General features: G+C 39.9%; 1 protein-coding gene across 6 annotated transcripts in view; it reads right to left on the reverse strand.

Moving 5' to 3' along the window:
• TCF20 (transcription factor 20) overlaps positions 1-23,768 on the reverse strand; it is a 131,007-nt gene that overhangs the window by 18,384 nt on the left and 88,855 nt on the right. The gene's annotated exons all lie outside the window — the stretch shown is intronic.

Below are 23,768 nucleotides of genomic sequence, written 5' to 3' on the forward strand. Positions count from 1 at the left end.
CAGAAAACAAGACCCCTAGCAAAATTTTTGATACTTTTCCAAAAGGTAATTTGTTTTTTGAACTTACTCTTTGGTGCATCTAGCATGGTTCATGTCGCTATTCTGAAAATCACATTCTGAACATGACAGGCATTTTGACAAATTTTCAGCTGAGAATGGGTAAGGAATGCTTTAAAATTGTTTGTGATTTTAGGACTGATTAGACAGTAAAAGTGGGTAGTTAAGATGCCAGTGCATGTACATTGAAGCCTTCACTGCCCCTTTTTTGAAGTCTGGCAGACAAACAGAGATTTTACCAAGGTTACCTGTGCTACGCCCACAGCAGCAATTCCCAGGTGGATGACTATGCCACTGACGGCTCAAGGCAGAGATCATCTGCTGCTGCTGGCTCCCCTGCTGCTGAACAAGTCTCCATTCTGGCAGATGTTTCTGCTTTTCACAAGCCACTGACAGTCTAATGGCCCCATTTCTTCTACCTCCCGGGACCCCCAACCATCTGCTTCTTTCAGGGGAAGCTGAGGGAACCACATACACAATAACTACTCTTTTTTTCAAGTTCTTCTTTCTTGGCACACCTGAGTGACTGAACAAAGCAGACGCCCTACAAAGATGTGTGGTTCTAAAACAACTTCAGAGTCTATCACTTTATCTTTGAAAGAGACTATCATCATGTAGTGCCACATGGTTTCCAAACACATGTGCTCCCATGAAGACAAAAAAAAAAGTGCTTAAAAAATTTCTGGATGGTCTCAGTCTTCTTTTTCAAGACATTGCTGCTGTGCCTTAAAAGGTAAAAAGATGCCTCGTTCCTGCTGGTACTTTCTGTAGCTTTGGTTAGCTACATATCTCATGTATTTATGCTTCAAAAGAAAAAACAGGTACACTACAACTAGGAAACATTCTAACACCAAAATAAAATCACAGAAGTTCTTACAAGGAAATGTGTAAATTCAGCATAATGACGACTAATTGTTCTCTTGGTCCACCAGCAAATTTTCACCCAAACTCCACCATCCTGCAGCCATTCGCCAGCAGATGGTAGCAGCCTGCTTGTCACTTGTAAAGGAATTATAGCATTCTTAGCCAGGGAAACATCACTCCAGCTCTCCTGGGAAGAGAAATTCCTTTTGCTCAGTAAGCAGCCTGCTTAACCTCCCCTGCTTGAAAGAGCTCAAGGCTGGTACTTGGAGTGTGCTCCCAGTGGGAGGTGCCAATGGATAGTAATCATTGCCAGGCATCTAATCAACTCTTGGCTTAAATGTTAAAAAAGAAAGAAAAAAAAAAGAGGGAAAAAAGAGACCACACAGCAAAGATTGATTCATAGGTCCTATCTCCACAATTCATCTCTGACCACAAGGCACATATATCTCACTTAGAATAGGCTGGAGAAACTGAAAAGTGCCATTTAGAGGAGACACTCCATCCCATGAACTAAATTATCAATAGTATTAAAGCCAGATACATTGTCTCTACCCTCTCCCTGCTATTAGCAGCCCATTTCTTCTTTGCTACAGCTCATCATTCTGTGTCTACCAAAATGAAGTAACAGCCAACCTGGAAGTGTGAACAGCTGGGGGACAGCTACCAGCGGCGGCAGAACAACTCTGATTCATTTAAAATGCTACAGCACCTACCAACAATATTTCTTTTGCTTTATGCTTGGCTTTTTTCCCCCTTGCAATCTGTATTCTTCCACTCTTCTGACACCACACTGCCATATATAATAAGAGTATGCTTTTGAGTACCTTTTTTTTGCTCCTTCAGATTTGTACCCAACTCCATGTAAGTGCTGTAACATAAACATGTCCTGAGCTACCTACCTTCCTCCTTCTGAACAAGCACAAAGCCTTGTGAAAACCAGTGCCCCAAGCTGCTCACTTTGGCTCTGCACTGACAGAGATAGTATCTTTGTCCCTAGACAAAGTACTTCTTAGTACTGGAATCCTACATGGCTTTGCTGGTGGGAAGATGGAAGCTGCTGACTAGCCCTTCCAAAATATTCTGGGCAGGAGCAGGAACAGTTGCTTAGAAGCAGAAATTAATTGCTTGTAACACGAATGTGAGGTGTTTTCAGACGACTCCTCAGCAATCTTCCTTGCCGAACAATTACCAAACCAGTTTACACCAGGACATTCACAGCAGGATCATATTTTCTACTATCTGTAATACAAACCATCTTTTCTTGATCAGTGGTTATATACCCTATACTCAGACCTCTTGGCTTCCCCTCTTCCAAAGATCAGTTTTTCCTTTGGTTTGTTTTCTTTCTTTTTCCTTTACTTTGCTTTCTAGGCATCTTCTTGTTTTGCCCCTTTTCCCATACCAGTCAAGAATGCATAAAAGGAGTAAAATGGAAAGCAACAACTGAAGGTTACTAACAAAGCAAAGAAAGCAAAAAGTGAAATATACGTGGCATTAATTATACAGGTACAAGTCTTTGCTTTACATGTTATATGTATTTTTCACACTCTCTCCTTCTCCTGTTTAAATTATAAGCTTTTAGGAAAATAATTGCTTCTGTATAATTGCACTGCACAAATGCAGATGTAAGATAATGAGGACTTCAGAGTCAGCTGCAATATTAGGAAGGAGGGCCTTCTGACTATTTCTGATTAAACAGTTGGCAGGCTCGGCAGAGGCTTGGATTTAACATCCAGGCGAAAGGGCAACAGAAACAGCAGGCAGCCTCATTCTCTTTCCTGGAAAGTGGGATGCAAAGAGACAACTTACTCCAGAAAGCTACAAGAAAAAATAAAAATAAATAAGTGTGTGTGTGTGTATACATATATATACTGTTTGCTACAGGAGAAAGAAATACGTGATTTTGGAAGACTTCTGCAAAAAGGGACCAAGATGAAAAAAGTGAGGTGGGAAAACATCTTTAGGAAACAGGAGAGGAAAAGACTTCCACTCTGATGTGCAGATACTGGTTAATGAAAAAAATTGTTTATGTGACTGTGGCTAGAGATAACAACCAGCACGAAAGGACACAGAACTATTAGTTTACATTTCCTGACAAACAATTTTAACTTATCAAAAAAACCAGACACAGAATATCAGTAAAATGAACCCCACAATTAAAAAGATAAAAATCTTTAAACCTGCATCACAAAAAGGCATCTCTTGCCAATGATGATATCTTCTTGTAGAAAGCAAATCAAATAATAAAGGATAGTATTTCAGAAGTAAAACTGGACAGTTGTCTTCAAGTCAAGAAACTAAGGACAAATTTAGATTCCAAGATTTCAGCAAACAGACAAATCAATGATCTGGAAGACGCTACACTAATAAGGCTGCATTAGGAAACAATAAAAAGTTAGAACTGCAGTGCTGCACAGGCTGTTGAAGCACAAAGGGAAACTGCAGCTCAAAATGGATGGCATAGAAAAAAAACCCACAAGAAATCCAAGAGCTGGAAAATGTCTTAAACATGGAAAATACTATTCAATACATGTGAAACTGATTATGCTAGAACAGAAGCACTTGAAAGTAAGAGCAGAGCATTTTATTACCCTCAACTAGAAGGAAAAATAGAATGCAACAAGAACAGAAATAAATATTTAGTTTTAACAAAGAATGGCTTGCCAGCAATAATTTTAAGGTCCTATGCAGACACTCAAGCTATTCAACTGCCCTTATAGAGACTCTCAAGAAGGGGGGTGAACAATAAGATGTGAAAACTTGTGAAGTTTGTAAAATTATCCAGGGTAGCCAGACCTCAAACTGATAGTAAAAAGCTGCAAAACCATCTCACAGCCATGGATAACTGTATGGTAAAATGGAGATGAAAATTACTACTGTTAAGTGCAAAGTGATGTATGTGGTAAAAATATTTTCATCTATGCATATACATGATGATAGATTCTAAATTAGCTTTTACTACTCATAGCAAGGTATAAGTAGTCATCCTAGACAGAAACATCATGCAGTCCCCGCAAGCACAAAAAAGGACAGCCAAAATGTAAGCAGTTATTTACAAAAAAAATCCATAATGAAACTCAAATGTTCATGATGTCTGTCTGTTACTCTTGTAGTAGCCTGACATTGTAATATTGTGTGTGGTAATATTGTCTGATGACCCTCTTAAGAAAGGAGTACAACTAACCAGAAACAAAAATGGACAGACGACAGAGATAACTAGGAATGTAAAGAACTGGTATATAAGAGAAGTCTAAGTATTTTGGAAAAGAGAGAACTGAAGGGGGACTGAAACCTACAAAATCCAATATGATGCACATAAGGGAATGATTCTTAGCCATGTCCAAGAAGGAAGAGCAGGTTCAAATGTAACATAAACCTGTTTTTTTTTTTTCACTCAAGTAACTAAAAGTCATTGCTAAAGAATGGTGCACTAGCAAAAAGATAAGCAAGTTCAAAAACAGATTAGACCAGTTCATCAAGGATAGGTATGCCTCTGCCTGGTAAACACAGGGATACCAAAGCTACAACTCTAAAGCTGTGGTTGCTGAAAGGAAGGAAAAAATATGCAACTATCATTCTGCACATGCCTAGTTTACTACAAATCTCTGAATATGTGCAGTGAAGTGGTAAATACACAGCCATTGCTGGAGACAGGACACCACAACAAAAGGTACTTTTGCACCTATCTGGAAAGGCAGCTCTTGGGAACACCAAGAGATGGGATTGTGAAATTCCACAATGAACAACAAACTCCCTGCCTCCCCATGATTATCAAAAAGAATGCAGGCACCAAATAAACACTGTTTGGCTACAAGTTTTTAAGACTCTTAGGTTTTACCTCCCTAACAGGAAGGTTGAGCTAAACTGTACGCTATATAAAAAAGACTAAAATTCAAGCCTAACTGATAAATTCATGTTCACTACTCCTTACAAGCCTGTTTCATTCACTTGGTGGAGTGATCAAAGGCTTAACTGCGCATGAATACGTGAGACTGCTGAAGAGCCAAGTAAGACTTGAAGGGGGATGAACCCTTCCCGCCTCCTCCACACAATGGAAGGAGAAAAAACCCAAATGAAAAAGACACAGTGTAACTGAACCAGAATAGAGGTTAGGTCCTTCAAGAGTCAACCAGGGGCTAACTAAAACAGATTTAGCAAAATTAACAAAACCAGTAATTTTAATGGTGCTGCAAAAGCATGTTTAATTTCAGTTAAACAGGCTAAGTACATACCTATGTAGCCATTTCATATTTTAAAAGGAATATTAAAATAACATATACACCACCAAGTCCAACAAGCTAAGAAATGTGTAAATCTTTTTTCCTTTGATTCAAAGAACCACCCTGAATGAAACAGTTCAGAAAACCACGTGTAAGTATAGGGATTTGAATTTGCCAAAGTATGCAAGTCTAGCAGAAAAAATAATACAGTTTATGTTATCTTGACTTTTCATTTGGGGAATTAAACATGCAACAATAGTGCAATTTAGTTACAAAAAGGTTTGAAAGATAGAAAAGCAGACTTAAAAGAGGAAAAAGAAATTCAAATTTTCAAGCAGTGATTATGTGATAAGGACCCACAGAGTAGTGGAAACAGCACAGTCAGCAAGAGAGCATTTGCTCCAGTTGAATTTTCTACCAGTACTAGATTTATTTCCCAGCCATCTTGGATACTGATTACAGGAAATATCCACATATATTGTGAATTTCTATTTAATGCAAGATCTACCGTGTAGAGCACGAAACGACAGCATGCAGTTACCTTAAAAGAAAGCAACAACTCCATCATAATCAAAGAGATTTTGGATAAATTAATTATTACCAGAAAAGCAATAGGTTTGAGTATCATTGTCTGGAGTGATATAAAAAAGGAACAAACCTGACATAAACAAGAAAATGCAATAAACTCAAGGTTTTCAAGAGGCAAACTGCTTAACAGAGCCAACTTTTTTCTAATGAAAGAAAAAAAGAGATTATGCTGAATATTTACTAAAAGGCTCAAAACAAAACAAAAAAAATATTGGTTCATTAAAGACACAATCCCTATGTTATTAGGAGCAGTGGATACAACGGAAACAAAATCTTTATAAAGGCTTAATATTAAAGAAATACTTTTGATAAAAGCAAACTGTAAATGCAAAAAAATCTTTATAAAGGCTTAATATTAAAGAAATACTTTTGATAAAAGCAAACTGTAAATGCAAAATATTTTGACAAGATATTACATATCTGTGCAACCTGACAGGAAAAAGGGTGCAGCACAAACCCATCCCGTCAATGACTCAAAGACTTGTAGCACTGGACAGAAATACACCATTTGTCATTACTTGTAATAATCTGTGCAGGCCTTCATCATAAACAGAGCCCCACTGTGCAAGACACTTCGGTAACAGAGAACAAAGCGTTGGTGGATGCAAAGGGATGAAATAGGAACGGTGCGCCTGAGCCAGCAGTGTTGGGCAGAGTCCATCTCAGCAGCAGGCTAAGCATATCCAATTATTCAGCATAAATCCCACACAAGAAGGGCTTTGAAGAAATGCATGAAGAAAAACAAAGGTAAATGTGCAGGGGTTTGAAAGTGAAGCACTTAATTTGGGAAATTATAAAATTAGCCAGGGTGTACTGATTGGAAGTAAATCTTAAGTTCTTGAAACTGAAAGAAGAAAAAGCAGCAGGATAAAGGCAGATAAAATAATGATGAGTGCCTTATGCTTGAGGCGTAAGAAAATAGGAGGTGGGCAGATGAATGTGACAGAAGTAGGAATGTGAAAATGACCGTTTAGAACAGCAAATGTTTGTGACAGCATTCCATCGAAATTGCACTTCGTACTAAGAATACCAATTCTTAAATTGAGGTCTGAAGAATGACTGCTGCACAGTCAAAATACATTTCACTGCAAAGAGAGGTGAAAAAAGTACAATGTTTATCTTACTGGAAAATAAATAACTTGTCTCTAGAAAAAAGGTAGCAAAGAAAACTACTAGTCAATACCATTAAAGAAAGAAGAAGACAGCTTCCCCAGAAAGCCACAGAAGCAGTGGTTGGCAGCAGAGCTCCAATAAGGAGTAATGAAGGGCACACAGTATTCCTGAGGTCACTGGTGGCTGTTGCTACCACTGGGGAAAAGCAGCAGAGGGTAAATCCAAGAGAAGAGGTAAAGGCGCAATGCTTTGCAGAAAGAGAAATGCCTGCAAGTCGGTAGATCTCTCTTTAGTGATAAGCTCTCAAGTAACATATCAGTATTAAAAAAAAAACCAAAAAACTATTACAATCTTACAAACCACAGCAATAAATCATCAATCACAGCTGAGGGCAAGTAGACAATTAGCACATACTGATGAAACGTCCCCAGATAGACAGAAGGTGCTCTATGCAAAGTAATATTCCCTGGCCAAAAATTTGAATGGGTTTAGAGAGAATACGTTAATTCATTATTCAATAATCATCAGGAAAAAAAAACCCTACAAACCATAATAATATATGTGGTACTTAAACTGCCCATTGCAATAATAGGTACTGTTTATGAATTCTAAACTGAATTTATAAAAGGATATGGAGTGTCTGTAGGATTGTCACAGATACGATACAGGAAAACACGGTATGAGCTAGCAGCAGTTTAGAAGAGGCAGAAAATATAAATAGCAGCAGTCCAAGCCTGGATGGCATTCCAGCTGGATATTACACAGCAGCTGAGGTAGTGTCAGTAATTTCTTTAAAGGACAGACATAATGTGGTTCCCCTGAAAGAAGAATTTCCTCCATCTAAGGATTAGATGGGGTTCTCCTGAGATCTGAAGGGAAAGGACTAATGAAGATCTTCTGGGCTCAGAACACTGCTGAACCATGGTAAAGGCAATAATATTATTCATTTGCAAGCCACACCTTCAGTTTTATAAATCTAGATCAATCTATGCTAGGAAAAAAGGACTGGGATGAGCCACAGATTATTAGAAATAAATCACTGGACAAGATCAAAGAGAAATTTCAATCTTTTTTTCACCTGAGGTAGAAATCAAAGGATACATGTGTTTTTGTTTTGTTTTTCTTTTATTTTACACAAACACATCCTCTTCTAACTTATTCCTTCATCTTCTGAAGGCTCTAGCCCAAAAGCAGAAGAGTAAGTCAACATTAAAGTCTTCTTTGTTAAGACAGCTTCAGAATAGACAATTCTTCTTTTGGCATTACCCTTATAGCTATTTGGCCAGGAAACTGAATTTATTGGTAGCTCTTTATAACACCTGTTCCCCAGGAACTGCCTCTGAAAGTTTCTGCTTCAAGTGGTACCATGTGGCATCACTAAAGAATCCTTATACCTCTCAAGGATAAACTGTAACATTTGAAAGGAAGAATAATTAAATTTAAGTACAGGACTTAAGACTGCATAAAAACCACTGTAAAACAGTTTTATGTACCTATAATGTGAGTATTGAATTTTTCTAAACAATTTCCTAAAGTTAACATTAAACAAAAAAATAATGTTGGTTTTCTGGAAAGCATCAGTTATGAACTATGTCAACTCTGAAATTTTAGTGATGAAATTTAACTTGGAGAGTTACTTCCCAAGAAAAATCTTAACAATTATATATAACAATGAATTTACATATGGGACAAGTACACTGCTATTAGTATTTTCAGCATTTTTACCTTTTACAAGAAAAGAGAAAGCTAACAGCAAATGAACACATTACAAAACATATTTATTATCTTTTTGGACCTGACTCTAAATGATACATGAACAAACTTAAATTTATCTTCCTGCCATTACATCTATGCAACTAAACCATGAAGCCTTGCATCAGCTCCCTGATCTTGCAATTTAATTGAGAACATCTGACAACTTAAACACACACTGTACTTCCAGAGTACCCTACCACTTTGACTTAATGGTCACAAAATAAGTGATCCTAAAGCCTCCTTTACAGAATAATTAGAGATGATTTATCAAAGGCCATGCAGCAATTTCTGACAGCACAGGCACGAAATCAGAAAAGTTCACAGCTCTCATACCTGAACTCAAGCACATGAACTTACTTTTCCCCTCTCATCCCCACCCACCTTTTTTATTTTCCTTTTAAGCTTCACATTGAGCAGCAGTATCCTCCAGTGAAAATCCGCATTTCAGAGATTCATGCCAGGATGCCCTTCTCCTCCCCCTTCCCCTCCCCTAGCAGTAAGTCTTTTATGAAGCTGGTCAGTCGCCTTTAATCATCAATAACTTTCTGAAATTTAGCAAGTGTGAGTTCTCAGTAAGAATAAAGGATTTGGAAGCACAAGAAAAGCTGCAATTAACAGCAGTCTAGTGCAAAGTAACAACAAAACCATGTTGTGAAATGAGTAGCCATGAGAAAAAGAAATACAGCTGAATTAAGTCTCCTAGCTGTAAGCACAAATCAAAAGAAAATATGCAAGATAGAAATGAGGGGGAAAAATCACTAGTAAATGAAGACTGCACAACCAGTTTCTAATATTGAATTTTAATATTTTCTCAAACAGAAGGAAAGCTTATGACCCAGGCAACAATCAGCTGACTGAGATAAGACCTGACTGCACTTATGCTGCAATCAGTTGTGCAGCCAGACCTCAGAAAGGCAATCTATTTTTACCACCAGCAGCCCAGGTGGTGACAAACAGTGCAGCTGCAACACCCAGAGCCCTGGGAAGGCTTTGCCACTCAGCAGTGTCTTGTGCCTTGGGCTGGAATTTACTGGTATTTTGCCTCCTATGGCAAGTCTGAAGACAACTTAAGTAGATCTACACCATTAAAACCATACACTGAGCACTGTCAGAATTTCTCGGAAGAAACTGTAGCTACTGGAGACCTTTTAATTGGAAGAAAATATCTGGTTTAGGTTACTCCAGCTGGCAAAGTAGGCCAGGGGAGGGAAGGGAGCATCCAGTCCCTCGTGCTTCTGAATCATGGGATCATCATAATAAAGAAAGCCCCCATCTTTTCCTATGTCTAGACAATGAGATGGATGTACTTGACATCAGCAATAAATACATACATTTGAGAACCACCTTAGACAATCTTTAAACTGCTCCTTTTTTTAAAAAAAATTTTAAAATTTACTACTTTGCATAATTAGTAATATCATTTTGGAAGAACTTTCCATATGATGTCATGATCTTGACCAGGCTTCCCACTTCCAAATCATTTTCAGACCTGAGTTTGTTCTTGCACAGCCTGCAGCCCCCTCCTATGCCTAGCATTTCCCTTTATCAGTATTGACAGTGAAAGTCAAGAAAGCCAGTCCAGCCAAAAATTAGCCTGATTAAAATGGGAATGGGGTGAGGGAGGGATTTGCTGGCTCGATTACCCACCTAACTCACTTCAGTCACAGAGCACTACTGCTGGCAGAAGGGGAGGTGTGGACAAGAAAAATGGCTTCTAACAACCCTAATTTAGCCTAGATGAAATTACCACCATATTTCATCTTCACAACAGATTCCTCAGTGAAGCAGAAATGGTTTACATGGGGCACTCTTCACTCATTTGTACCTCTAACACAAAGAAGCCTTGACCTTTTGCTACACTCCTACCTCCCTCTGCCCTCATTTGTTTCACTTCCCCCAGCCCTTGCCCTGCACTCATCTTTCTCCTAATTTACCCCACAGTGGCACAAAACAATTAAGGGCTGCTGTCAAAGTAAAAAAAGGAATTTCACCAATTCAGAGGGGAATTCTGAAAAAGGAGCTTTAGTTGTGGCAAGGAGAGGGACAAGTCTATGAAAACCAGTGTTACTGTGAGAGCAACTCAGACCTTCAAAGGTCCTTTTCAGGATGATGATTATTTTGTTAGCTCCCTACACTCAGGCTACTGTGCAGGCTGTGCTCTTCTGGACATTTGCTCCATTCCCCACTCCCATCCATCCTCCTAATGCTGCAGTAGGAACAAGCTGATGAGGTCAACTAGACCTCAGAATCCTTATTCCCATATTCCAAACAGCTCTGTGCCCACATCTCCAGCTACAGACCTTCTCCCTCAACATGGCTCTAGCCACTTATGCTTACCCATAGCTTTAGCAACACAAGACTGCTGTTGAATGCTAATTTCTTACTAATGAAAACTAATCATCATGCAATTAAACTTTAATCACTAAGCAGCTGGCTGGGATCCAATCCATAACAATAAAGGCTTATTAATAACTTTTTGCCAAAGTGCTCTATCCATGAAGACTATCCTCTACACAGAGTCCAGTTAAGTGTATAAAATTGTTTGAAAAATATTTCCTCTGCCAACAGACTAGCCAGAGCACAACAGGATAAGAGCAGCATAGTATAAATTAGCTAAGAAGGATGAGTTTACAATTCAGGGAACCCAAACTACTCTTCTGGCTCCTTCCATAACCTCAGGCACAATGTGCTGCACAGAAAGAACTTCTTTTCTCCAGTTCTTGTCTCTGTAGAGTAACATTCTTTAAGGCAAAAAACTAGTTATAATTTTGCTGTAGTTTCTAAAATTATTACATGAATACTCATCATACTTCAGTTTTATTTTTACTCATCTTTCTAAATCTAGGGAAATTAATCTAACCTCTTTCAGAACATATTTCTCTAATTAAAAAATATATTGAGGTTATATAACTAGGCTTGTAATGGACAGATTGAAATCTACTTTTGAAAAGAAGAAAGTTTAAAACCTGCTTTCTATAAAGCCACAAAGATGATGAGAGGGCAGGAGCACCTTTGCTATGAAGACAGAGAGAGCTGGGGTTGTTCAGCCTGGAGAGAAAGCTTCAGGGAGACCTTACAGACCCTTCCAGTACCTAAAGGGGCTTATAAAAAATGAGAGAGAGCAACTTTCAACATGGGCAGATAGTGACAGAACAATGGGGAATGGTTTTAAACTAAGAGGAGAGGTTTAAATTAGGTATTAGGAGGAAATTCTTTACTGTGAGGATGAAGCAGTGGAATGCTGTACAGAGATGCTCTGGATGCCCCCCATCCCCAGAAGTCTTCAAGGCCAGGTTGGATGTGGCTTTGAACAGCCTGGTCTCATGGAAGGTGTTCCTGTAAGGTCTCTTCCAACCCAAACCATCCTGTGAATTCATGATTTTAAAGTAATTTCATACCACCATTAGTAAGTGTCCCAGTTTTGCCTGCAGAATTCCTATCCCAATCTGGCATAAAGCCTTACTTGTAGATAACTTTTTATGAACTTGGTTTGCATTGCCATGCTTGGAGAGCTTTCCTTTATTATGAATAGTAGAACACTAGTATAATTGAAGCATTACTCTTACTTATTCAGTGACCAAAGAATTCAATATAATGCTTATTTTAAAAATAAAATTTAAAAATTGTAGATTTTTAAATTTAAAAAGGTCTTACAAAAGATAGAACACAATTCTAATAATCTACTAAATATTATCTAAAAGAAAGTAATGAATTCTTATCTTCAGAAATTGACCTCTTTTCATAGTCAGTAAGACAGATGAAAGATGAAAAAAGAATTATTTTTTTTTCCAAGAATCAGGAAAAATACATTTAAGTCTGCACTTTTGCCCATTGTAATCAAATACACACCATTTTAAATACCGAGGCATGGAGCAGAATAAACTTATTTGCTAGTAGTGTTCTTCTAACAAAGCTAAAGGAATACAGCTGAAGTGACAACCATCTGGAATTAGTCTAAGTTTAAAAAATTGGTTCATTTTAAGTTAACAAAACAAATCACCAACAACGCAACAACTCTCCTCCAAAATTTTGGGGAATCTTAACAAGCTTTTTACCAGCACAGCTTAAAAAGATTCAAGCTAAAATGACACATAAATGGATTGCATTCACTCACTATTGAAAATTTAGTAAGAGTTTGGCACCCCTATGGTAACAGGCAATTGAAATCTTACAAAAAAAAAAAAAAGACTCTGTGAGCTTGTGGATAAGCCAGACAAAAAGCTCTAAAGCTTTGTCTAGAAATCTCCTGCACAGAGAAGGCCCCATTCACATTCGGAAGAGCTTCCTCAAAATTAAGTTACTTAAATGTATTTTTAAATTAAAACTGTACAGAAATGATGAGGATCCCTGATGCTTTACAGAAAGGCAACTGTGGAATGAGCAAGCTGCTTTTTGCATACAAGTTTCCAGTGCTCTTGGCTACAACTCATGTAAGTGGGTAAACATCCTATTCTTTCCCAACACTCCATTGTCAGTAAATCTATTTTCCACTTTCCTCACTCCACATGCAAGACAAACAGTAAAATATAAAACCACATGCAAGCACAGACATAATGCCTGTACTTTGGGATAAACTAATGACAAAGGAGTCTGCTATAATAAAGATGCACAGAAAGTACTTCCCTGCATCTTCTCTCTCCCCCATTACAAAGGGGTCAATACTGGAGTCTTTCCTTTTACCAGCATCAACTTTATGCTTGAGATCACAACTAAAATGTGATTCCTATCACCTTCAGTCCATAATCACCAATAGGCTGCACCAAATTCACCTCACTTCTACTCACAGTAAAGCTAAAGAAAACCAACTTCATTTTACAAATGTAATTACTGGCTTCTGATAATTTAAGATATTGAAACATTTGCATTAGACATGTACATGTGGATTCTGTCTGCTCAGCTCTTTAGCATTTAAGGCTTGTGGTACCAATGCACAGAGTTGCTGTAAGCTACCAAGTGCTGCAGCAGTAGTGATTCACACTTCCAGGTCCCCAAGAGAGGAAGGCAGTGAACTGAGATACACCAGGGGCTCCTCCCAGGTTCTCCTCCCTGTGGAGGATTACTCTTACAGAGCAGGAGTCATGACAGCACAGACTTTCAGTGGCACAGCAGATGGCAATGCCTTTCTGAGAAAACCAAATCTGAAGTTCATCATTCAGCTGTCTTTCAGAATTTCTCCTCCACCCAAAATTTCATGCTTTCTTATTTTTATAACACTGCAGAAGAATATTAAAGATGCTGCCATTTCCTGAGGAATGAAAACGAGTATTACGCTAGAGTGCACATTTCCAGCTCAGATAACTAGGTATTTGGGCACAGTCTGTCAATGAAAACCAGGAATTCAGCCACTTTAAGGGTAACTGTAGAAAGTGCCTAAGGTTCTGTGGCAATCCTCATTGAAGGGCTAAAGCATACTAAAAGCTGTTTCCAGAGATAAAAACAAGCAAGCAATGTTCTCAGTACATCCCTTTTCCAACCACTGCTGGCAGTGATTTTAAATCTGCTTCCCTTCCCCCACAGTGAAAAATTAAAAAGCTCCAGTGTCACTTCTTCCTACTCTTGAAATGTGTCCCTACTAACACAGCTCTAGGTGTCGAAATACAACTGTTCCTTCCTGTGTGTTGTCAGGCATGTTATTTTTGAAGCAGCAGATTATTATTTCAGTTGAACCCTGACCTAACACAGAACTCCTGCACTTGAGGAGTTTTTTTGGTTTCATGCTTTGGTTTGGGGGGGGGGGGGGAGGAGTGGGTGAGAATGGGTTTGGGAGAAAAAAATTACTAGGTTCTGCATGTTTTTCTTCTCTACAAAGAAAAATGATGAATAAAAGGTTAACATTCTTCTCCAAACACTATTAAATAGTAGTACCATAGACCTGAAACCCTTTCAAGTGCTGGTGGCACCTGGGCACAATTTTATGTTACAGCTAAATTGATCTAATGGTTATCATTACCAGTGGAAAGGACACTCCCTCTCAGATGCAGCAAACATGGTTCAGAGGGTAAGCAGAGTCAGACGGCTGATCTGGCATCAAGATTCCCCCACCCCAAGCTAGTCTTCTGATGGATTAGCTGGCTACAAATCAGCCCACTGTGCAAATGCACAGGTGGTAGGTAGATCTAGTGCAAGTGAAGTCGTGGAAGCAAGCAGCTCGCAAAGAAAATAAAGCAGGATCCCTCCTCATGACAGCAGCTCCCTCCTGCTCTGGCTCAGGGATAAGAGAGCCCACCTGTGCCAAATGAGAGATTCAGAATGAACTTATACCTTTATACTTGTATGGTACTACAGTAGTCAGGTTTCTGGGCCTAGAAACTGTTTTGCTTTGTTTTGCCAAAGGCAGCTAACCTGTCACAATTTTCCCAGTTCATACCAATTTGCTGGCTTAGCCACTTGATTAGCTATACAGCCAGGAACCTTTTATAAGCACTTACTTACAGAGCGTGGGAGCTTTTCTGTTAGGCTGTGATTTCCCAAATTCGAGAATATGAATAGTTTAAATCCTAGTGATCCCTCCAGGCACCCTTCTTTACCTAATTTACAGCTAGGGTCCAGAAGGTAAAGGGTAAGGGTAGAGGTAAACAAAAGAAAATGGTTCTATGAAAGCATCAGAGTAAACAAAGTATTATAGAAAGGCAATTTCCTCCAAATAAGATACAGTGGAAGATCAACTATCAGGAGTCACAAGTCAAGAACAACTTACCTGTGCAAAACCAGGAGCTGTTCCCTGTGAAATATGGGTAACATGCAAACCTACCTCTAACTCTAAAACTAACAAAGACACACTCACAACATGAGACACAAGGCTACCACTGCCCAATAGGCATGAAAAATACAAATATTTATTATCAAACTGAAGAGAAAGAGACTTCAGGCATTTAGGTACTAAACTTCTCATCACTAAAGTCTATCAGACCTTCAAAACAGGTCTGTTAGGAGACCTGAAGCTAGTAGATTTTTCCACTTTGCATAAAGCTGGCTTTGAAAGAGAATCCATGCAGAGCTGGACAGACAAAATTACAGACTGGTGAGAGAAAACATAGAATCTTCTGCTCCACTGTAGATCATGGGCAGGTTTCACCCTTCACCATTTGTTACTCTGAAGTTCACCTGATTGAAATCCAAGATGATCTTTTCAATAAGGAGCAACAAAGGAAACAGGTTCCAAGGACTCCTTTCCATGTATAAGGATTAAAACATTTCTAAAGCTGGGAGAGATGCAGAGATTGATGAGAAAAGCATTACATTTTTTAGACCTTTTAAAGAGATCTTTAAAAGGGGGATAAACAAGCTTTCCTTTCATAAAACGCTCTCAGCAGGAACACAAGCTACATTTATCTTCAGCAAGGTCAATTCGGATAAGAGCAGGGGTAGAAGAAAAAAAAATACAAACAAACAAAAAAACCCATCCTAACCAGAAGTAATACATGTGCTAGGTCAGAGCCTCTGCCTTAGGAAAAAACATGTCTTACAAAAAAGCCCTGTAAGAAATAGCATACCACCTTCCTAGTGAACAGCTTTTTAGAAAACAATAGCTGAACTATCTTGGATTCAACTTAACACAAAGAACATTATCTGCATTGTTCTCTTCATTTACAGCTTCATATATTTAATGCAGAGACTAAAGACCATCAATTCTTCTGAACATTAAAACTGCTGACAACTACCAAAGTGACTCCATAATTCTTCCAGTTTCAAAGGTAACCAATACTTCATCTTACATGGAAATGAACTTCTCATTAACAGAAAAATGGTGAAAGAATAGACAAGACAGGGAACTTTCTGGCCACCTACAGTATTTAAAAGAAAAAATTTTATAAGCAACAGGATCACCTAGCACTAAGGAGATGGCATTTTTTCAGTTCAAGATTTCATCAGCATTGGAACAAAAAAAATCTAACTGCAAGAAGGCCACTTAGCACCGTGACTATTATGCATTAACAGTTTATGAGGGAGACAGACTCCTTAGCTCATCCGCTGGGGTATCTTATTTGAGCCTCAAAATAAGGAGAAGGATTAAGTCATTCTGCATCTGAAGCAGCCCAATTAATTAGATCACATTCTCAGAACCAAAAAGCACAGCAGAGTGACCTGAGTAAAAGGAACACCTTTTTGCCTTCAAGAAAGGCAGATTCTAGCACTTTGGAAATCACCTGGATTGCTGCTTAGCAGATAACATACACCATTTTCAGTCCAGAGTGAAAACAGACTTTAAGGAAAGCTCAAAGTTCTGGAGAGTCACTTCACAGTTTGATAAACCTTTTTAAGATAATACCTTCTCAGGAATTCTTCTTGAGCATCTGGTACAATTTGATCTTTGAGCACCTTCACATAAATAAAACTCCTTTCTTGAGATTGACTATGGGCCAGTTGTCAAAAAAACTGCACTAAGACAGACATTTATTCATAAAAGAAACAACTTAGCAAGAAAAATTATTTTCTGATCTTGGAAAGCATGTGAGAAATAGGTGTCCAGGGGAAAAAAAATCTATAATGAGCTTTCATGTGATAAAAAAATAGGTGACAGGTGTGAGAAGAAGAAACACAGGACAGGTTACTTGTATCCCTACCTACATCAATGGCCTTTGACTAGAGGTTTAAGTTTCCTATTTCTATACTAGAGTGCTGCATAAACAACAGCAACTGAGCCAGGTGTCTAAAGAAAATATTTCAAGTCACTTAATGGTATGGATTCAGTTTAAATTGGTGCATATTTACCCTGTTGGTACCACAGACAGTTTAGGTAATTTTTAGTTATGGGAATATTTAATTTGCACAGAATGAGTTACATACATGAATTATTCACTTCCAGGATCATGACCCTTCATATACCATATGCTAATGTCCTTCCTTACCCGTAGACAAAATCCAAGAGCTACATTCCTGTGTGCCTGTGCACATATCTCTCTACTTGTTCCTGGTAGGAAGCAGCTACTTGATTTGCACATCTGCTTTTCCATGGCAGCAACACTAATGAACTGCATGTCAGAGGAAAAAAGAGAAAAAGCACTTGCAAAGCACAGAGAAGGTAAAGAAAAAGCATATGCAACAAGCATAGGAAATCAGCTGTGTGAGCCAGAAGGCTTTCCTCAGGCAGAAGGACAGGAGACTTGAGTTCAACAGAGCCTTTCCACTGCCTGGGGATGGCTTCTGGCAGGCACACCTCTGAATACCCCATGGCCATCTTAGTGCTGCACGTAACCCTCTGTGAGCTAAAGGGATGAGGTTACACTGCTTCCAGAGAAGAAACCAGCACAACAGCTCGCTACAACAGGAAAACAAAAAAAAAAGCTAGAAGAAAACCTTTTCCATTATTTGTCACAGGGGTGATAAATGGATTACTCTTACGGATGCTATACAGAGGAGCCAAGCATCATCTCAGGGTACTGTATTTGTATGAGACACAATACAGAGCTTTCACCTCTGATTCAGGAGGGGGACAGTATTAGGTTTGTCCTTGGCAAGCTGTGGGATGAGATGCAAAGGTTAGAGAAACAAGGTACTAGTGAGGGCACTCTGCCCTTGATTCTGAAATGTGCTAGCCACACTGGAGCACACTTGGAGTCTTACAGAGGTGAGCCAGGGACTCCTGAGGTAACAGAAGCCAACAGGGATACCAGCAGGGAAATATCTCAAAGGAATTAAGGGGTGTCCTCTGGGAAGGTGATGCAGCCAACAGCCTGGCCAAGGTGCCTTTACACCAAAGCACAGAATGGGCAACAAACCAAAGGAGGGGCTGGATACCACCATGCTGCTGGAAAGTTATGACCTCGTTGCCATTACTGAAACTTGGTGGGACAAACTGTGTGACTGGAGTGTGACTGTCAATGGCTATGAGCTGTTCAGGAGACAAAGGAGGGAGAGGTGGAGGGGTTGCCCTCTATGTCAAGAGGTGCATTGAGTGTGAAGAGTTGTCTCTGAAGAACAGCCATGAGCAGGCTGAAATACTGTGGGTAAAAATCAGACACTGAGGTAACAAAAGGAACCCTGAGGCTGGGGTCTGCTACAGCTGCCTGACCAAGGGGAGCCCATTGACAAAGCCTCTGCCCCAGTCACAGGAGGTGTCGTGCTCACATGCTCCAGTCCTGCTGGGGGACTTCAGCCACCTTGACAGCTACTGGGAAAGCACCAAGGTAACTGCAGGCAATCCAGGAGACTCCTGCAATGCATGGAAGATAGCTTCTTGAGCCAGGTGATAACCCTGCCACAGGGAACTTGATACTGGATTTGATGATCACCAGTGTAAATGAACTAACTGGGAATGTCAAGATGGGAGGCAGACTGGGATGGAGCAATCATGCATTGGTGGATTTTTGCAGTCCTGAGTGATATGGGTCAGGTACGGAGTAAAGTTAAGCCCCTGAACTTCAGGAAAGCAAACTTCCAGCTCTTCAAGGAGATAGTCAATAGGGTACCCCGGGAGACTGCCCTCAGGAAAACAGGAGCAGAACTGAGCTGGCAGATCTTTACGGAAGTCTTTTATAGAGTTCAAGAGCTAGCAATTCTCAGAACCAAGAAACTGAGCAAGGAAGCCAAGAGACTGGATGGCTGAGTAGGGAACTCTTGGTCAAACTAAAGGGAAAGAAACAAAGACACAGGCAGTGGAAACAAGGACAGGTAACATGGGAAGAGTATAGGGATGAAGTTCAGTTGTGCAGGGATAGTCTGGAGAAGGCCAAGGCAAAGCTGGAACTGAACCTGAAAAGGAATGCAAGGAATAACAGGAAGGTCTTCTATAGGTAGGTTAACCAGAAAAGGAAGGACAAAGAAGATGTACTCCCTACCATAAACAATGCTGGCAAACAGCTACCAATGGACGAGGAGAAGGCTGAGGTACTCAACAAATTTTTTGCCTCAGTCTTCAATGGCAACCTCTCTTCCCACACCTCTCAAGTGGATGGATGACAAGATGGGGACTGGGGTAGGCAAGTGCTCCTCCCACTGTATGCAAAGATCAGGTTAATGAACACCTAAGGAACATGAATGTACACAAGTCTATGGGATCTGAAAAGATGTAGCTGAGATTCCTGAGAGAGTCTGCTGATGTAATTCCTAAACCATGCTCCATGGTATTTGAAAAGTTGCTAGTCAGGTGAAACCCCAGGTGAGTGGAAAAGGGAAACATTGTACACATCTGTAAAAAGGGCAGAAAGGAGGACCCTGGGAACTACCAACCTGTCAGGCTCACCTCTGTGCCTGGGAAGATCATGGAACAGATCCTCCTAGAAGCTGTGCTAAGGCACGCAGGGGACAGGGAGCTGATTCAGGACAGCCAGCACAGCTTCACCAGAGGACAAGTCCTTCCTGACCAACCTAGTGGCTTTCTATGATGGAGTGACTCCTTCCTCCCTGGGAAAGGGTGAGGATGGAATTTATATGTAATGCTTTTGAAATGTAAGGCTTTTGACAGTCCCACACAACACCCTTCTCTCCAAACTGAAGAGTGACAGATTTGACACATTAGATGGATTAGGAATTGGTCAGACAGTCACATCCAGAGGGTAGAGATCAACGGCTCAGAGTCCCAGTGGGCATCAGTGACCAGTGGTGTCCCTCAGGAGTCTGCATTGGCACCAGAGTTATTTAATTGTCTTCATTAATGACACAGATGAAGGGATCAAGCTGAGTGTGCTCTTCACTCACCTGAAGGATGGGATGCCAGCCATAGGGATCTGGACAGACTCAAAAGTGAGCACATGGAAATCTCATGCGGCTTAACAAGACCCAGTGCAAGGTGCTGCACCTGGGTTGGGGCAACCCCTGGTATCAACACCAGCTGGGGGATGAAGGGATCAAGGGCAGCCTTGCCAAGAAGGATTTGGGAGTGCAGGTGGACAAGAGGCTGGACACGACTCAGCAATGTGCACTCAGCCCAGAAAGCCAATTGTATCCTGGGCTGCATCCAAAGGAGCATGGGCAGAGGATGAAGGAGGGGATTCTGCCCCTTTGCTCTGCATGGGTGAGACACCACCTGTAGTGCTGCATCCAGCTCTGAGGTCTTCTGCACAAAAAAGGACATACATAGACCTTTTTTGTTCTATGCAAAAAGAACAAGACAGTCTTTGCAAGTCCAGAGGAGGCCACCAAAATGATTAAAGGGACAGAGCATCTCTCCTTACAAGGAAAGGCTGAGAGCACTGGGATTGTTCAGTCTGGAAAAGAGAAGGCTTCAGGGTGACTTAATTGTGGCCTTCCACTACCTGAAGGGAACATACAAGAGAGAGGCTATTTACAAGAACATGTAGTGACAGGACAAGGGTGAATGGTTTCAAACTGAGAGTAGGTTTAACTTAGGTATTAGGAAGAAATTCTTTACTGTGAGGGTGGTGAGGCATTGGAACAAGTTATCCAGAGCAGTTGTGGACAGCCCATTCCTTGAAGTGTTCAAGGCCAGATTGGAAGGGGCCCTAAGCAGCCTGCTCTAGTGGAAGGTGTCCCTACCCACAGCAGGGGGTTTGATCTTTAAGGTCGCTCCCAATTCAAGACATTCTATGATTCTAGAGCAAAACAAAATGTACACACAAGACAATTGTCCCTGAAAGTTCAGTCTTATGAACAGATAAAAAATGGATCTAGACAGAACAGTGGAGAGCACTGAAAAACTACATATTATTTATCATATACCAAAAGTAAGCAGTATTTCTTGCAGCCTTGAATAGGAAGGATTAGGAAGAAATAGTTTTAAAACCAAATGAGATTGTGAATCTGAGTGACATGAAAATCAGAATAAAATGACAGACAATAGATTAAGGATAATGTAGATTAAAAGCCATGTTTTAAAGTGAGATTTTGGAAACTCACTATGAATTCAAAAACAATTTTTAAGTTTGTGTTGAAATAACATGAATCTGGAGAAAAAAGGAAGCTCTACAAGACTCTGGAAGAAAGTCATTGAGTTACCAAGAGCTACTCAAAAGCATGCTATTCCAGGATTAAAAAAAAAAAAAAAAAGCACCAGCAAACTTCAGTGAGCCCACAAAAAAAGCATGAAGTAATGAAAAACAGCCTCTCTGAAAAATACAATGGAAAGCAAGGAGGTAATCAAAAGACACAGGCAGGAAACAAAGGTGGAACAACACTTCAAAAGCAGCACAGCTGATAGTGATAACGTAGTCGACAGAAAAATGGAAAATTAGGCACTGGATCTGAACCTTAACTGGGAAAAGATCACCATAAACACTAATTACAACTGCAGTAGAGCACAACTGAAGCCACAGTGAAGGACAAGAGCCCCAGACAATGCACTCAAAGAACTTTGAGATGAAAAAGGAAATTAAGAGGTAGTTGCAAAGGCAAGAGAGGCCACAAGCATTTTGTACTTTTTTTTTTTTTTAAGAGAAACACTTATTTCTACTGGCATTATGAGGGAAAAGAAAAGATAGAGGAATTGAGGAAGTGATTGAGGGAAAGAGGTAGAGGAAAAGAACACAAAGTTCAAGGGAGATAAGGAGATATTTTTGTAAGGTGCCATAAAGGCAGATGAAACGGTTAAGAAGAAGAGGAAAAAAATTTTTTTACTTGTAAATAGGAGATGATTGTAACAGTTGGAAGAAAGTGCTAAAGGGTAAGCCAAAGCATATTCAATCAGAAAGTCAAAGATTCCACGCAGAGAAAGAACTAGACATCAAACAACATGCAAAAACCCACATGAAAATGTGGATAACGGGCTGCTATTATTGAACAAGTTTGATTAGAGCCTCTCAACACAGCATGTTTTAGCACAGCTGGGCTTATGTCCTTTGCACAAACAGGGACACAAAAACGATCACTGGAGGATAACTGAAGCGGTTCAAGAACTTGTAAAAAAGGCATTTGCTATTGGGAAAACCAGAGTCCTAAGTGAAAGACACACCCTACACACAGTAAAAAGGGAAAATCAGGCTGGAGAGATACAAATTCAAAATACTGGTGAACTACCAGACAAATGAAAGCAGGCCACACTGCGAGTAGAATCCAAAGGTGGTGGAGGACCTGAAAGAAACCTTGCAATTATCAGAGATAAGAAATTCAGCAGTTGCATCAGAACAAGCACACAGGCATGGCTCGATGAAAACCAAATGAAATTAACTGACTATGTTTAATGAGAGACTAGAAACAAGAATGCAAGCCAAATCAAGTTAGGGCAGAGAAGCATGTAATTACTGTCAAAGAACAGTTGAGTGAAAATTTAGAACAAGCCAGGAATCAAACTTGCAGAGAAAAAGCTCATGAGGAGGAAACAAGCAGGCTGTATGCAACAATACAGAGGAAAGAAGATAAAAACTGGATCCCAACACTGTTTAGAAAAGGAAGAAACTGAAGGCAACAGGAAAAAGTAGTTCTATGCCTCTTCCATGGTCTGACCCAGGACAGAGAACAATACAAAAAAAGATAACCATAAAAAAAGCAATGCAGGATAGTGACAATGGCAAAGCAAGGCACATAACTGGTTTTAAAGCATCAGCTTCTGCCTCAGGAAATCAAGAACAGTGAACGTGTCCATCCACAATCAGGAAGTTATGAAAAAAGTTTTTCCTTTGTCCCTGCTTTAATTTTACCCATTACTTCTCACTCATTGTATACTCCCTCTCTGGAGAAAGTAAATTATCAGTGTCATTTGTGAATGCTGAACTCATCAATACTAACCCCACACATATTTCACTCAATGCTTACAGACCTTTGTGCAATTCTACTCTATCCACCTTATTTTGTAAGGACTGCAAATTCTCCTAGAGTTGTGTAGTATGTATTATAGTGCAGAGTAACTCACAGTGGAAGGAGCCCCTGCTGAAAGCAGAGCCAACTTCCAAGGCAGATCCACCTTGAGATGTAAAGATGCTTAGGGCTTCACCCAGAACCAAATTTTGCATCTCCAAAACCAGGGCATTCCACAGCTTTTCTGTCATTTCCCCACCCTCAATCCAATGTCTGATTACCCTCACTGAAATTTTTCACCAATTAAACTAGAACTTTCTTTGCTGCAATTTGTGTCTGCTACCACTTGTCCTTTCACTCTATGACTCCGAGAAGAGCCCTAGAGAACACTAAATATCTAACAGAATAGAAGAGGGAAGGGCAAAGAGACCACTGTAGTCACGAGAAAGCCTTTGGACATCCAGAACTTTTACTAGGTAATAGCACCCAGCTTTTTGATGTCCAAAAAATCTTATCTGATCAGGTGTGGCAGAGATTTAAATG

The sequence above is a fragment of the Agelaius phoeniceus genome, chromosome 5 (assembly GCF_051311805.1).
Source record: "Agelaius phoeniceus isolate bAgePho1 chromosome 5, bAgePho1.hap1, whole genome shotgun sequence".
Taxonomy (NCBI): Eukaryota; Metazoa; Chordata; class Aves; order Passeriformes; family Icteridae; genus Agelaius; species Agelaius phoeniceus.